Genomic DNA, 14,099 nt, shown 5'->3' with positions numbered 1-14,099 from the left:
TTTGCTGCGTTGGTTAGCACGCCTGGCTGATGGGAGCGATGTAGCAACTCCCCAGCACACATGTTAGTGGTTTTGAGGGCTAAATTGGACCTTGAGAATTAGCAGCCTTGTAAGTCAACAACAACATGTCCTAATGAATGCAAGATGTCCCTAGGAAATGAAGGCCCCTCCGCTCGACTGGGATCCTGTGACTGGGAGAGGACCAGTAAACAAGAAGGAATGCTTCAATGGGAGATGAGCAGGAGATACAAACTCGACATCTCGATATTTCCAACACGCCCCACATGTGGGTGGCGGCGAGGGGAGCGCAAGCCATGTTTAGTTGTGAAACACGGCAGTGTCTGCCGCCCAGCCGGCCCCTGCGTCTCCCTCGGGTGGGGTGGGCTCCCCAGCCCGGGTGGGAGATGCCAGATCGCCCCTCCTGCCCCTCACTGTCCCCGTGCGGAGGGGATGAGCCCCAGCAGCCCCCTGCCCTCCTGCGCAAGGGCCGCCTCTCCTGCTGCCCCTCTCCTGAACCTGCCTTCGGAAACAGCCGTGGCCACCGTGCCTGTCCTCGGGTCCGTGGGTGATGGGGCAGCCCTGGATGCGGCTGGTGCCCTACGAGAGGGCTGCGAGTGGCTGCTGTGGCGAAGGGGAGGTTTGTGTTTGGGGATGGAGTTGCAGGGGTCTGGGCATGCTGGGGGGAGGGGACTGGGGTGCAGATGCTGTGGTCGCTGCCCTGCTGGCACAGGAGGGAGCGGTGGGTGAGCTCTGTGGGGGGGCACAGCCTGCAGCAAGGTTTGGGGGCTGCTCCTGGGCCATCTTCCCCCCACCCTGCTGCTGGGGGCAGGGGGACAGGGGTGGTGACCAGGGCAGAGCATTGGAAGCAGCGGGCTCAGCTCAGCCCTCCCCTGCTGCAGGCTGTCCCCAGTGGGGACAAGAAGTGCCAGCTGCTGCCTGTCACCCTCAGCACCCCCCCAAGCTTGCCCGGCCGTTCCGAACCCTCCCAGCCCCGACACCGTTTTCCCCATTTAACTGCCCCACATGGGAACGCTTCCCCCTCCGCGGGTTTGCAGCCTTGCTGCCGCAGCCTCCCTGGTGCTGGTGCTGCTCTGGATTAGGGCTTTAATCCTCCCACCACTTCGGCAGAACATTTTGTCGGTCGCCCGATGGCACATGCCATGGACACGGGGCTCTGCTGTGTTGGGAAGCAGCAGGGGTGTCTGTCCGTGGCTCTGGGCCTTGGAGCATTTGCTGCGCCCGGCACCCCCCGCTGTAACGCGTCCCAAGTGTGCCCTGCATGAGGGCCAGCGTGTGCCGGCGTCCTCGTGGCGCGACGATGCTCGCAGGCATGCCAGCTCGCTGGGGTTTGAGCCTTGCTTGCAAGCACAGGCGATGCTCAGGGGTGACCCCGTGCCTCGAAGGAACAGGCGCCCTCCCCCCGCACCCCCCAGGGCAGTGGCAGTGGGATTTTGGGGTGTGGGTGGCCCCGAGCTGCCTGGGAGCGCTGGGGTTCATGCTCTGCACGTGCGGCCGGGGTGAGCAGGTTGCAGCAGCCCAGGCTGTGCCGCCTCTCCGCGTGTCGGCCTGGGCCAACCGCCCCAGCCTGCCCGGCCAGTCAGTGAAGCGGCGACGTGGGGCTCTGCTGGTAAAACCGCTCCAGGAGAAGATCGAGGAAAAGGCCAGCTTGGTTTCACCGCCATCTCCTCCTCCTTGCTGTGAAGTCACCGTAGTTTCAGGTGGGTTTAACAAGTGATTTATATTCACCACCCATTGAAGGCAGCAGTTGCTGCTCCGTCCTGCAGGCTGAGCTGCCTCGCAAACCCCCATGGGTGAGCGCACGCTGCAGGGAATTGCTTGTTGACTCCAAACTTTCCTCTGCTAAATGCTCCCGGTTGGCTTGCAGGTTGCACAGAGGGGCTCATCCCCCTGAATGCCCACCCGCCCTGGTGTCCAGTGTGGGCTCCTGGCCACTGTTGGCTCACACCAACCCCGAAGCTGGTTGGGAAGAAAAAAAGCTCTGAGTTCCTAATGCCTCCCTTGGTGCAGGCAGGCACCGACCGGCCCAGAGCAGCCGGTGCCGAGTGCCCCGCTCTGGCTCATGGAGCGTGGCCAGCGGTCGCCCCGCACCAGCAGGTGACTTTCTGCTGTGGCCATTGGCGTGAGCAGCTTGTGGTCCCTGTGCCGACCGCGTGGCCGGAGCAAGCAGCTGGACCTGAGGGGTTCCCCTGGGAGATGGGACCTCTTGGGTCTCATCCCTCAAACCAACTCTTTTCCCAAAACCCGCAGGAGCCTGACACCTTCAGGACCTCACCCAGCTCCACCAAACCTGGAAATGGGCTGAAATTGTCCCATCGCTTGGTGTTTCCCATCCCGATGCCTCAGGATGGTCGTGGGGGTGAGACCCAAGAGCCGGCAGCGGGTCGGGATGCTGCCGCCGTGCAGCCCATGAGCGGGAGCAGGGAAAGGAACATGGGAACGGCGGCGTTGCCCAATCCACGCGCATGGAAATGAACTGCTTTGTGTGCAAAAAAAAGTCATCGTTTTGCAGAGGTGCTGGGTGTGTGCGCGTGTGGGTGTTCAGACTCTGCAGAAGCAACCTTGGATGCCTGGAAAAATCTTCTTTATGCATTTAATTAGTGGTAAATCCGATTTACATGTGAGATGCCTCTTGGTCTGAATCTGCTCGTTGATTAGCAATTGCAGCCAATTTATATTGTGGACTTTGTTTGCCTTAGACCACAACAGCACTACCTGAACGTAACAGATCTTTTTGCCTTTGCATTTCAAAGCCAGGCTGGGACCGGGGTGTTCTTGCACAATCTGCTCGAGCTGCCCCGGGCTGGGCCATGTGCCCGGGCGGGTTGGCCCGGGCTCCCCCCGCTGCCGGTCTTGCCCCCCCTGTTTTTCCGAGTTGGGGTCGGTGCAGCCACTCGGTGACAGCTCAGCTCCCTGGTCTGATGGGTGGTGGGTCTGGCCAAGGAGACCCAGACCACAGGGCTGTGGGCACCAGCAGTGAGAGGGGATGAATGGGGACAGATGGGGACAGATCGGGATGGCTGGGGACACTGGGGACCACGCTGCTCCCTGGGTGCCAGCTGATGTCTCACGCAGACGTGCCGCTGCGCTGTGGCCCTCAAACCGAGCTGGTTTTGCTGTGAAATGGTGGTGCTGGGGGTAGTGGGGGCTTCTCCGAGTAGAAGAAGTCTTGCTGAATTCTGATGTGTGCAGAGGGGATGCCAAAGCATCAGTGCCGGGACTGCGTGGTTGGAGAGAGGAGGGGAACGAGGATGCTCCACGGCTGGGTGTACGTGGGCACAGCTGGAGCGATGGTGCTGGGGTCGGTGCATCCCTCCTGCCTTCCCGCTGGGACCTCCGCATCCCTCCTGCCTTCCCACTGTGCCTTTCCTTGACGGTGCCAACCCTTCCTTGGCCACAAGCTGGGCTGGGCTGGGACCCCCTGCGGCTTCTGCCCATCTTGCCTGCCCGAGCGCTGCCGGCGTGGTGGTAATGGCCCCGCAGAGGCTGCCTGGACGTGTGTGTTATTTCCTGTGGTCAATGCAAACCATTCCCAGAAACCAGCAGCGTGTGGTTTTTGGTTCAGGTTCCTTTTTTCATCCTCTCTCCCCTCCGGTGCCTGCGCTAATAAGCTGGGTCCCGACCCCAGGTCACGGGGGGGCAAGGGGGGAGATGGGCTGCCCTTTCCTCTTTTCCTGGCAAACACCAGCGAGTTGTTGGGGACACTTGGGGACAACCTGGCCACTCTCCATCTGCCCCATCCACGTCTGGGTGGTGGGGATGGGTCCCTGCGCTGGGAGGTGGGGGTGGGCGAAGCATGGCTGGTGTGGACCGAGGTGCAAATGTGAGCCCCCAGCTGCAAACCCCTGGGGTTTAGGGCCCAAAGGGATCTGCCCTGCCACCAGCTCCTCGTTCCACTCCTTGATGTAGCTGGCAGGGTTCTGCAACTGTTTCTCCATCCCTTGGAGCTGGAGCGAGGAGGGGGCTGATGGTCAGCAAAGGAGCCAAGGAGCTCCCCTTTGATGCCCAGTTTTCCTCCTGCTGCTGAAAAGCCAGGGTCAGGATCAATTCTGTATTTCCACCTTCTTTTAGAAGAAACGGGGGTTTTTGGGGTGGTCCCAGAGCTGCGCAGTGAATAGATGTGGTGTTTTGGGATGTCCGAGCCCAGTGGCTACTGGGTCTAATGGGACCTGGAGCAGCTCAGCCTGGCCACCGGCCCTACGAGGACCTGGGTGACAGCGCGTGCTCCAGCCCACTCAGCATCCAAACAGGCGAGGAGGAGAGAGGGGAGCGTTTAACCCAGTTCTGCAGAGACAGAGCGAGATGAAAGCAGTTGCCTGAGGTCATTCCAGAAATCTGGGGCAGAGCTCAGATCCCAGCGTGCACCTTCCCCATCCTTCCTCCAGCCCCAGCATGGCCAGTCTGGGGCAGGTTTGTGTCTGCTCATCCTCTCCCTTGGTCTTGTCCATCGCTTTGAAACACTCGTGGGCGCTTTCATCTGCACCGTGCCAGCTCTCGTTGCTCCAGGCCAGCATCTCCTCCGCTCCCAGGAGCTGGGCCGGTGGGCATGAGCCCTGCCTGTCCTGGCAAGGGCCACCAGCTCCTTCCAGCCACAGGAGGGGTCAGCCCGCACCTGAGCCAAATCCTGCAGTGCTCTTTGGGAGTGGGTGGGAAAGGCGAGTCCTTGTTGCCTCAGTTAAAGGGGTGCCCGAGGTGGGTGGGGGGCAGCCCAGGCCCTTTTGCTGAGCTGCAGAGTGACGGGGCTTTCTCTGGCCCCGGTGTCCGAGCGCTTCAGGCACTTCTTGGGGACATGGCTGGGGGGGGGGGGGGGGTCAGCACCTTGTTTGGCTCCTGTTAATTGCCCCTGCTAGGCTGAGTGGGGCAATGGCTCACGAGTAGATGTGCCCCTCTCTGCCCTGAGCCCACATCCCCTGCAGGGAGAGGTGGGCACCGACAGGGAGATGCCGGGCTCCCTGTACTCCCCCGAGGGTGATGATGCTCAGGGTGGGCACCGACAGGGAGATGCCGGGCTCCTTGTACCCCCCGAGGGTGGTGATGCTTGGGGTGGGCTCCATGTCCCCAGCTTCCGCGCAGTGCCTGCACCCGAGCGGCTTGTCCAGCCTCCCATCACTGCCACGATTCTCACTAGACGTGGATATTCCCGTCGGCTGGGAGCTGCTGCCTGCCTCCTCCAGTGGAGCGGGTGCCGGTGCGCGGTGCTGACCCTTGCCCATCTCAGCACAGCTCTGCTCGGCAGCGATGCTCCACTGGCTCCCTCCGTGCCAAAGCCACGGGAACCGGCCGCATCCTGCCTGCCTGACTCAGCGAGATCCCAGCTGGCCCCTGCCAGGCAAACATCCCTCCCTGGTGGGAGGGAAGACTGGGGCAGGGGAGGGAAAGAAGCCTTCCTCCCCCGGGAGCTGCAAACCCGGTGGAGATGAGTAATCCCCTCCCTCACCAGCTGTCCCCAGTCTCGGCGTGCTGGGAAATGGCTTCTCTGCCAGGCTGGTGGCCCTGGAGTCAAAGGGACCAGCAAAGCCACCGTGGTCCAGAGAGGATCCCTGCTCCTGACTCCACATCCCTACTGGCTTCATTCCCGTGGGAGGTTTGGATGCTCCTGCTCCTCTGGGAAGGTGGTTTGGACCTCCACGACACACGTCCGTCCCTCAGCAACGTCCTGGCTGACAGATGCAGGTGTCCAAGTCCTGTCAGTGTTTCTGTCCATCGCTCAGGCGAGTCCAAGGCTGCCGTCTGGGCTTGAAGGGGAAAAAAAAGAGACGAAATGGCCGGTCCCAGCCCCACCATCCTGGCACGGATGTGTCCTTCCTGGTCAGCCGAGCCTCTGCAGGGCAGGTTTCTTACCAGCATCTTGCTGGGCACCTCCAGCATCCTCCTGCAGTGGCAACCAGCGCAGAGGGGCTGGAATTTTCTCCTCCTTCTGGGTCCAGGAGGTTGGTTCCAGGTACAGGGATGATGCTGGCTCAGATTTGGCCCTTACCGAACGAGCAGGGCTGCGACAGTTGGGTTTTTTTTTCCTTCCCCCCACTTTTTCTTGTTTTAAACAGATATTTATTTCCCTTGTGGTTTTGGCAACCCAAGCATTATTGTACCGAGCTCGCTGAAGCCTGGCTGACCCAGGAGGGAAAGGCAGAGCCAAGAGAGCCAGTATCTCCTGGGCATCAAGCGGTGGTTTTTTGGGGCAGGGGCTGAGCCGGTGTCTTGGTCCATCACCCATGCACTGTGGCTACATGGTCCCCGAGCATGGCTTGTAGCCAAATACATCGCGACGTGTAACGTGGGAAGCGAACCCAAGACTCTGATTTCGGTGACAGCAGCGGGGTGGGAACAGGAGCGAGTTTTGTCTCTTGCGAAGCTCCTCATGCCAACACAAGGGTAAAAAAATTCTTCATGTGCGCCAGAGCTGGGCTGTTGCGCAGCAAAAAGCTTGTCCTAAAAACCTGCAGCCTAAGCAGGTAGGACGGGGAGGGCTGTGTGCTGCCTTTGCACTCCCGGGGAGGGAGAGCCTTGTCCAAGCCCTGCGGGAGGTGGCTGTGGGAGCCAGAGCTGCCTTCTGCCTTCGCCGAGGATCCGAGGATCCAGGGAGCGTGGTTGATCCCTGCCTGCCCCTGCCCTGCCTGCGGGCAGCACCTGAATCCTGGGGTTGTGGGGCAGAAGAAAACCAGAGACCCCCTCGTACCTGCAGCTCCCAGGGTCCCCTTTGAGCAAAAAGCCTGGCTGGCATTTTTAATACATTGTTTTGATTTATATTTTTTTTCCAATTACTATTATTTTATTTGCATTTATTTTGCTTTCCAGACAAGCTTCAGTCAGTGGGGTCACTGGTATTTGTAGGCTGCTCTGGTGGAAATGAAACTGGACTTTCGGTGTCTGGCTTTTCCTTGCCAAAGCGCTGGCTCTGGGCAGCACAGATTCCTCCCTGACGCCTCACCTGGGGCTTCGGGCTGCATTTCCTTCCAGCCGCTCATTTTTCATCTCCAGAGCTGAAGCTCTTAGTACTTTTGTTGGCAAATGCAAAAAAAAAAAAAAAAAAAAAAAAAAAGAGAGAGGAAAAAAAATGAGTCCTGTAAAAACAGCTGATTCAGATCCGTAGTATCTTGATGTGGCAGAAAGAAATTATTTCTTGCATGTGGGCTAAGAAAGGCTGTTTGTCCAGGAGAACGGGGGCGGGGAACGGCTTCCTTGATTCCTTTTTTTTTTTTCTTTTTTTTCTTTTATTTAAATGATTGAAATCTCCCTGCTCACTCGATGGGCAGGAGTTGTTTCCTTTAGCAAGGAGACGGTGCTGGGGAAACGTGCTGGGACAACTGTGCTGGCAGCTTCTCCCGACCATCATTGTCCCTGGGCCCCCCAGCCCCGCTCTGTCCCTGGGCACCCATGGGTGGGCTTGCCCTTCCCCCTCAGCCCCTTTGGTCTGAGAGTGGAGAGAAGCCAGCACCAAGAGCCCCAGCGGTTTTGGAAGAGCCCTGGCAGCATCCGAGTGATGGATGGAAAGGAAATAACCAGGAAATATTAGGATTAGTTATAATATATAATAAAATATAATCTAATAGGTCCAAGCCTCGCAGTCCCGCAGGGATGCAGGTGCTGGCTCGGGGCGGGGGGGGGTCCCAGCCAGGCTGGCACCTGGTGGGCATGACCCTGCCAGGCCACTTGTCACAGCCAGTGGCTGGGGGCACCTCGGACACAAGCATCTCGCTGAGAGCAAAGCTCTGCCCCACGGAGAAAGGGGTCGGATGGTTCCCTGGGGAGTTTATCCTTCTCCAAAAGTCAGAGGCGGTTTGGTGCAGTGCCCTGGGCAGGTCAGGCCCGTGGGGACGGGGCAGGATGGAGCTCTGCCCACCAAGGACCACCGGCACTGGCGGATGCCTCCCCATCCTTGGGCTTGGGAGAGGTTCAAGCCCAGCATCCCATAAATTATTATTATTACCCCCCCCCTTTTTTTTTTTTTTGAAACCAAGAATAAAAATTCCTTTGCAATTGTGAAGCAAGAGCCTTGCAGGGCTTCTGCAAATGTGAGTTAAAGTGACCCCAGCTGCTGCCGGCGGCGAGAGGCCGTTCCGTGAGCAGGCAAACTGAGTCACCCAGTGAAGCAGGGAGTCTCTGTCCCCTCCGTCCTGCTTGTCCCCAAATCCTGCGCAGCGGGAAGCTGGTGCTGAGCCTGATTTCCAGCTTTTTCCTTTAGGCTCAATTCTTATTTCTCCCTCAGCCCATCCCGGAGCGGGGATTTGGTCCACAGCCTGGACCACCAGTCCCTTCCCAAGCAGCCCCAAGCTCTGCGTTAGAGCAGCAACTTTGACTCAGAGGGTGAGGTTGGGGAGCAAAGAGTTAAAATTTATTCCATCCACCTGTATATTTTCACAAGCCTTCAGATAGCAATCAAGAATGCAGGAAACGGTGTATTTAAGGGGTCTGAATTTGCCAAAACTGTGCCACAAGTCAAATTTTTAAAGCAAAGTTTATTTGTAAAGTTACAGAAGGCTGAAGTATCTCCTGTGAAGGGGTAAGTCTCTTCAAAGCTATGGTGGTTTTTTTTTTTTGTTTTTTTTTTTCTTTTTCCATCTCTGCTTTTTAAAATGATTGGGCTCAGGAAGAGGGAGAGGATTCATGAAGAGGGGCTTGGTTTTAATCTAATAAGTATTTTTTCCCCCCCCCCTCTGTAGGCAAGTGCTAGAGCTCATCAGATCAGCCCTGCGCCGGGTTATAGAGGGGCCTTTGACTTTGACTTTGACCCGTTTCAGCTTGTTGGAGCCACGCAAGGGACCCGCTGGGGCTCCGAGATGCTCCAGCTCCAGGGGGGCCCAGATCAGCATCCCCCTCCGCTGGCTGGCCAGTGGGATGCTGCTGGGTGCAGGGCCAGCACATGTGCAAAGGCTTTGGTGATTAACCCTGCGTGCTAATTAACAGGGAGCCTCGCATCTGTGAAGGCTCCGCGAGGGTGTTTTACAATCTCTTTACGTGCGGCGTTGAAGTGGCAGCCACAGAGGCAGTAACTGTGCTCCTAGTGCAAGGGTAACACGTTACAACTTCATTATATGTATAAAAAAATTAATTATGTTTGTATTTCTTGTGGTAGGTAGGAGCTGGGCAGCTTTTATTTGGCTGCTTGTTGCCCGGGGGCTCTCTGGGGGCGGGGGGGGTGGGGGGTGGCTGTCAGCATTCACATCTTACAGCGAGGAGCAGCCACATCGCCGTTTGACGATGCCTTTGGCTCCCAGCACTGCCCATGGTGCAAGGGGAAGGTATCCGTCCTCTCCCGCTCCGGAGAGGAGGCAGCCGAGGTCGGCGGCACCTTCTGCCTACGTGAGCTCCGGCAGGCAGGCACGCCTGAGCCCGGCTCCCCCCCCCGCAGCCCCAGCACCCCGGGCAGGGCGCTGGGATGGGCAGGGACCACCACCCCCCTGGGCAGGGGCTGGGGGAGCTGGGGACAGCCCGGGGAGGGGGTGGGGGGCAAGGTGAAGCTTTAACTCCATGGTGCTTCCCACCCTTTGATGCGCTGCAGCCTGGCAGCTGCCTGCAGGCAGAGCGGGCTTGTCCCTGCCTGCAGAAGAGCCGGCAGAGCCCCGTGGCCAGGCGAGGGGCCCACATCGCCGGCCCCCCCGGACTGCTGATCGGCCGGACCCGCCGGCTGTGTAGGGATGTGACTGGGGGAGCACCTACAAAACCAGCCACAGCTGCTTTTCCGAAGGCGTCGGGTCAGCGTGGCAGGGCTGGAGTGACGATGTCCTCGGGGTTTGGCATCCATCGCCCGCGCGGCGGCGTGTGCACGGCTCCCTCGGGTTTATTCAAATCCCTCGGCTCCCTCTAATCCCTCTGGAAGGAACGGCTGATAAACACGGGCAGGGAGCGCTGCAGGTGATCCCTCGGCGCGAGGCAGCGGGGCCGGGCACCCGCGGTGGCACCCTGCCACCACAGACTGGGTGGCCCTTTCTTGGGTGGTGGCTAATGACTCTGGTAATTGAGACGAGGCTTTAATGCACACCAGCAGGTGAGCTGACATAAGGGGATGAGGAGGGGGGAAGAAGCAGCGATAGGGGTGAACGCGGTGTGTCTGGGTGCAGCGGGCGCTGCTCAGCCAGCCCGACCAGTTGAACCAGCCCGTGCCGGGGCGCCGCGTTTCGGCACAAGCCACCTAGGGCTGGGCTCGCACCTCCCTGCTGCCGCGTGCCCTAACGTGGCACCGGGATGCTAAGGTGAGTGGAAGCTTTGGGGGTTTCTTTCCTGCAAGAGAAAGCACGAAGCCACCTGAAATGCCAGCTTGGCTGGGGTTTGCACGGGGACGGCGGCGCCAGCTCCCAGCAAGGATGCCGTGACGTGGCCCAGCTTGGCCGCAGCCAGCACCGCGGCATGGCCCCCGAGGACCCGGCTGGCTGAACCGCTGGAAAAAAGCTCTTTGCAGAGAACAATGTGGGCAGCCAGGCCCCGGGGATGCGGGGCACAATGGGGCTGCACTCAGCGGGGACAAGCCCTGGCTCCAGAGGGGACACGTGGCCGTCCCAGCCCAGCACCGGGGTGGGAGCGCGGCATCACAGGGCTTCGTGGGCATCGCTGCGATGGGAGGGGGCATCTCCCTACAGCTGCCTCCAGCCCGTTAAACCTCACCTTCCAAAATGCAAAGGCCAGAAACCGACTTTACAGTCAGTGCAAAAGAATTAAAACAAAAGGCTGATGCCACGTAAAGGGGAGTTTAGAAAAGCCACCAGCTGGTGCGTCCAGGAGCAGTGATGTAACGCAGCAATAAAATAATCTCTTTCGGCAAAGACAATGATCTCCACGAAGCCAGCGATGACTTAGAGGGTTGGAAATGCCTCTGTGCTCCCTAACGATGGTGCTCGGGGAGGTACGTGGGTGCCTGCAAGTGCTGAGTGACCCTGCTTTCTCTCAATGAAAAAAGATAAAAAAAATAAAAAAATCCCCCTTTAAGAAAATTCCTGCAGCGTTTTCCACACATTTCTCTTCCCTACCCCCCACTCCCCGTGGATTATCTCCTCTGATTCCAAAGCCACAAGAAAATATCATCATATTTCTAAAATGAAACCTCAAGGTAAATAAAGGCAAGGGTTTGCATCTGCACTCAATGCTCACCACTTCTATCGCCCGGGCGGGGGGAAACGCCAGCGCAGTTTTCTGCCGATATAAGATAGAAAGGTGGAGAACATTTTTTAAATGTTCTGAAAACATTCCATCATCTATAGGAATCAAAGCCCCATTGAAAGCTACAGAACCCCTCACATTCAAGGTTTTTAATGAAAACCAAATTTTTTTTCATGCTCTGTGTTTTTCTTTGCAAGGATTTCCAGGGGAATACAACTGAAGCGGGGGGCAGACTTGGGGAACTTGGCTGGATTTTCTCCTGACCCAATAGGGCTTTCTCTGTGGTATTTTTTTTTTTCTTCTTTTTAAAATGGTTTAAAGATAATATGGCCTTCGTACTTTTGGACTTGTCAGAGTGCTCTCTCTTGCCCAGGATCAGGGCTGGGTTATTTTTCACTGGAAAATAAATGATGGGGCAGGGGCAGGAGGGGAGATGAGGGTCTCGGTTGCTTGCTGGGAGAGGAGGGCTCCCAAGGTCAGGCTGCCGGGCTACGGGCAGGAAAACAAAGACCAAATTTTGGGTTTACTGTTTAATGGTGTGGAGCTGGGCGAATCCTGCCGCAGTGAGAACGGCCAGGCAGCGCCCGCCTTCCAAACCTGGGGAAAACATCCCACATGCTGTGAACTGGCCAGCCCTGGGAGCAGCAACCTCCCCAGAAAGTAGCGGGGTTCTGTGTCCCCCCCAAAAAAATTCCAAGTAGGAACCCAGTCGCTTTGGGTCAGCCAAAAGGCTACTGTTAAGAAACACCTTCTTTTTGATTTGGGTGGGTTTTCCCCATTTGCTTTTAGTCTAACGCCACTGGAAGTGAGCCCTCCTCGTGCTGAGGATGCTGGCGAAGAGGGGCCGGCAGAGCTGCCCCGACACCCCCATCCCTCAGCAAGCACCTTCCCTTGGGTCTCCCCTTGGCCACAGGCACCCCAAAACCCCTCCGGCGCCGCTCTGTGCCCTCGGTGGGGTGCGGGGGAGGCGAGCGGGCGCAGCATGGCTGCCCACCCAGGCAGAGATGCTGGTGGCTTGGCCGGGGGCCGCGGGCGCTGGACCACACAGCTCCGCAGCCGTGGGGGGGGGGGCACGGGGAGCCCTAAAAGCACCCGGCAGCAGGCAGGGCCAGCCTGGGGACCCCCAGGTTTCGCAGAAACATTTAATCCCCTCGTTAACGTCCCCCATTAGAACAATCCATTCTTTCACTCTGGCTTAAACACCCAACTTTACTTTACAGCTCATTTCATTTATGACTGAGAAATGAAATTACTGTATCGATTTCATGGCAGACAGTGAAAAAAAACCTGGGTGTTCCCAGTCGTAATAAACCCACCGGCTGCAAAGACAAACAGCAAAACCTGCCAAGGGAGGGGGACGGGGCTGCAGCCACCCCAGGGACGGCCCCAGGACCAGCACCTCCAAGTCCCCTCTCTGCAGCCAGACCCAGGTCTGCTACGGTTATTTTCCTCCCCATCTTAAAAAATTAGCTATATATGTTTGCAGGGACCCGAGGGGCTTTGCAAGTTGCTAGAATGGAAAGGAAATCTGCTGCCTGGTAGCACCGGTGTGAAATATCCCTCCTGGAGCTCAGCCAGAGCCCAGGCGGGGGCTGGGGAAGGGGTTCACCGGATCACCAGAGGGGAATCACCAATGTGTAGTGATGGAGAGCCTGACCTGGTCCTTGGCCACCCACCTGCCCGGCATCACCATGTGGGCAGAGCCAGAATTTGGGTAATCCAGCCCCAAAATGTCACTGGTGGTTTATTGTCACTCCTGCGTCGCTGCGGGGAGGGGGGATGCAGGCAGCCCCATGCCACGGGCAGGAGTTCAGGGCAGCACCCCGGTGCTTTCGCTGCTCTCCCCATGACCGCTTTGCTCTCCCTGGTGCCATCCCAGCGTTGGTTTGGTTGCCCACCTGAGAGATCGGTGGGATTCCCAGCCCCGTGCTCCTTGGAGTGAGGTGTCAGGCCGGAGGTGACTGGTGCTGCTTGCCAGGAGCCTGGGGCATGTTATAAATGTTTAAAAGCAGCACCCATCGAAGCACCGGCAGGACTGACCCCGCAGGGGCTGGAGTAGCGGGGGTTGATGCTCCCGACCCGCTCCCAAGGCCAGATCCTGCTCTGCAGGACCACAGCATCCCCAGGACAGCAGCACATCCCCGCGGGGGTCCGGCCGGCTGGAGATGCCTGAGTGGGGCTGGTGGGAGGGGGTGGGTGCCGCTGGGTGCCGCCGGGCACGCGTCCCCCCGCCACGCCGACATGCCTGGTCACGCGTGTGCACGCTGCCCACGCAGGCAGGTGCACGCCCAGGGGTGCTCACCTGGGGGGGGGGTGCGCCGAAACGGCACCGCGCACACACACGTGCTCCCGCCGGGATGCAGCCTCGGCTCCCCTGCCTGCCTCGGCTGACCTAATTAAAGCCCGCTATCGCCCCAATCTAACGCAATTCCAAGGTTAATGAGTCCTCACTCTCCATCCTCCTCTGCCCTGGCCCTTTGAAGTCGAGGTGCTTTCATTGCCCGGTGTCTGACGGCGGCGGGAGGTGCTCGGTGGAGCGAGCCGGGATCCCAGCACCGTGTCGCTACCATCGTTTTTAGCCTCTGTGGGTTAAGCCAAGAATAAAGACTCACCGGGCATGAACCTATTTTAATTTAAACTCTTCTGATCTCCCAGCCCAGCCCAACCTCTGCACAAGACAACACCTTCCCTGCATCTCAGCCTGCTGCTGTCAGGGAATTAACAGTTATACACGCAACTTTGCTTGCATGGCTTAAATAAAAAATAGTGTAGGTTATTAAGCCTCGTGCAGAATGGCACGTCAAGTGCTTGGCGGGGGGTTGAGATGTTTGCTGCTCTGGGTGCAGCTGCTGCCCCGTGGTGCAGCCAGCACTGGCGTGCGGGTGCCGTCAGGATGCTGTGCCCGGTGACATCCCTGCAGGACGGGAGGGATTCAAGGAGGCTGATGGGGATCCAGGGAACAGGGTTGAACTCTGGCACTGGGAAGACTC

The sequence above is a fragment of the Falco rusticolus genome, chromosome 3 (genome assembly GCF_015220075.1).
Source record: "Falco rusticolus isolate bFalRus1 chromosome 3, bFalRus1.pri, whole genome shotgun sequence".
In the NCBI taxonomy this organism is placed as follows: Eukaryota; Metazoa; Chordata; class Aves; order Falconiformes; family Falconidae; genus Falco; species Falco rusticolus.
The sequence above is the reverse complement of the archived record's forward strand: the minus strand, read 5'-3'. Positions refer to the sequence as shown.